At 37.7% G+C, this 2,219-nt stretch overlaps 2 non-coding genes across 2 annotated transcripts; both read right to left on the bottom strand.

Annotated features, from left to right (window-relative positions):
* Positions 1 to 432: 432 nt before the first annotated feature.
* Positions 433 to 505, bottom strand: trnav-aac. Its single transcript has one exon. It is a non-coding gene; the product is annotated as a tRNA-Val (tRNA).
* Positions 506 to 1,268: 763 nt separating this feature from the next.
* On the bottom strand, positions 1,269 to 1,340 carry trnad-guc. The gene has a single exon. It is a non-coding gene; the product is annotated as a tRNA-Asp (tRNA).
* Between the last annotated feature and the right edge of the window lie 879 nt (positions 1,341 to 2,219).

Genomic DNA, 2,219 nt, shown 5'->3' with positions numbered 1-2,219 from the left:
AGGAAACAACTTTGCCATCATTACGATGTTGTCAACTTTACTGTGGACAGATGGCAATGTTAACATTCCCTAGCAAAGTTTGTAAAAAAGAATACCTAGCAAAAAGATCAGGTGCTCTCCCCTCACTCTTAGCTAGCTGGCTAACGTTATAATGCATCTTCAAGTCAATCTGATGACATCACAATGAAGACAAAAGGTTTTTCTCGCAATTTTTTGCCTCCTTTAGAAATTTAATTGTATTTCCAAGCTACTATAATGCACTTTTGACTAAATCTTTATCAATGCCAGTTGACAATGCATTGAGTATAGTGTTCAGTGTTGGGAGTCAGTGTCCTAAAGAATGTGCAACACATGAATACTGTATTTATTTGTTTGTTTATTTTTAGACAAAAGCTTTGGCCAAACACTTCGTTTTTTTAGTTTTTAAAAAAGTGTTTCCGCCCGGTCTCGAACCGGGGACCTTTCGCGTGTTAGGCGAACGTGATAACCACTACACTACGGAAACTGAGCATGAAAGACAGAAGTACTCCAAATACACCTACTGCGCATTAAGTTAGCGTATAGCCTACAGTAGCTTCTATAAAGCGTGGTCTCATTTCCATATAAATGTAGGTTGTTTTAAGAAATGCTGAAGACTGTTATATATATATATATATATATATATATAAATATATATATAAAAAAATATATATATATATATATATATATATATATATATAAAATATATACATTTTATATTTTATTTGTTTACCTTTTTTAAAAACAGGGATTCACCGTTAAGACCAGGGTCTTTTTCGCAATGGAGCCCTGCACATACAATTCATACACAAAATCAAATATAAACAAAAATAAAGCACAACAATCAAGAAAAACAGAAACATTCCTCAGCAAATAGTTCCCCAATCAATATTTTAAAATTGCCCGAGCGGCATCAGAGCGTCCACTTGCAGTGTCTTGTGCAGTTGGTTCCAGCAATGAGGTGCATTAAAACTAAAAGCGGATTTACCTAATTCAGCAGAGACCCAACCCTGTAAGTGGTTTTGGTACCTCATGTTTTTTTATACTTTAACAACAAATTTAAGTAAATTGTAAGCTTGTGTAGTATATAATGCATGTATAATGTTCTTCTCATGATGTTTAATGATCATATTCTACATTATGTCTTGCCAATTACTGAAGCGCTAAACGAACACAAATGTCCATCCACGTAATGGTGACGTTTCAGGTATATCGATTACAAATCAACATTGAAAAGCTAAAACATTTTCCTCCCCGTCGGGGAATTGAACCCCGGTCTCCCGCGTGACAGGCGGGGATACTGACCACTATACTAACGAGGAATACACATAGAAAACACAATGGTTTTTATAATACTGATCACCTAGTTAACATTTTTTCATTTTATTTTTTCATTACCTTTGTTTAAATAGACAAGTCAGTTATTAAGAACAAATTCTTATTTACAATGACGACCTATACCCGCCAAAACCCGGACGACGCTGGGCCAATTGTGCACAACCCTATGGGACTCCCAGACACACCCTGATCTGTTTCACCTGTTCCTGTGATTGTCTCCGCCCCCTCCGGGTGTCGCTTATTTTCCCCAGTGTATTTATCCCTGTGTTTCCTTTCTCTCTGTGCCAGTTCATCTTGTATGTTTAGTCAAGTTTAGTTAAACCACTTCTGAATAAACTACCTTCTTATTTATCCTCACTCATCAATATTAGAATTAGAATTCCTAAAACCAGGTCTCAAGCATTGATTGTACTTGAGGCCCATGCTATTTCCACAGAGTTGGGTATGGCTGCCTTTTCCTGTTACTCTCCTTGCTTATGGAATAGCCTGCAGACTAAACTTAAACTTGAGACTTGTCCCCCTTGCCCATTCGTCCAAGATGGCGTAGCAGTAAGTCGTCCTGTCGCGTCGTGTCCCTTGTATATATCGTTTCTTTTTCGTTTTTTACATATTTTTCTTCGCATATCTCTTTAAAAACATTTTGCTAAACCTAAGCTTCCAAATACTCTCCTGCAACCCGCCTCACCCAATGTAGCTATTTTTCCTAAAGTATTTATATTTACTTCGGAACCGGAACCCCTCAACTGAAGCTAGCCAGCTAACCACCAGCTATGCTAGCGGTCTTCAGCTAACCGGTCATCAGCTAAGCTAACCTTTAGCTCGGAAAGCTCTCGCCAGTTCGAACAACGCGACTCTAACCAGAG

This window comes from Oncorhynchus tshawytscha, linkage group LG05, assembly GCF_018296145.1.
Source record: "Oncorhynchus tshawytscha isolate Ot180627B linkage group LG05, Otsh_v2.0, whole genome shotgun sequence".
Lineage (NCBI taxonomy): Eukaryota > Metazoa > Chordata > Actinopteri > Salmoniformes > Salmonidae > Oncorhynchus > Oncorhynchus tshawytscha.
The sequence above is the reverse complement of the archived record's forward strand: the minus strand, read 5'-3'. Positions and strand labels throughout refer to the sequence as shown.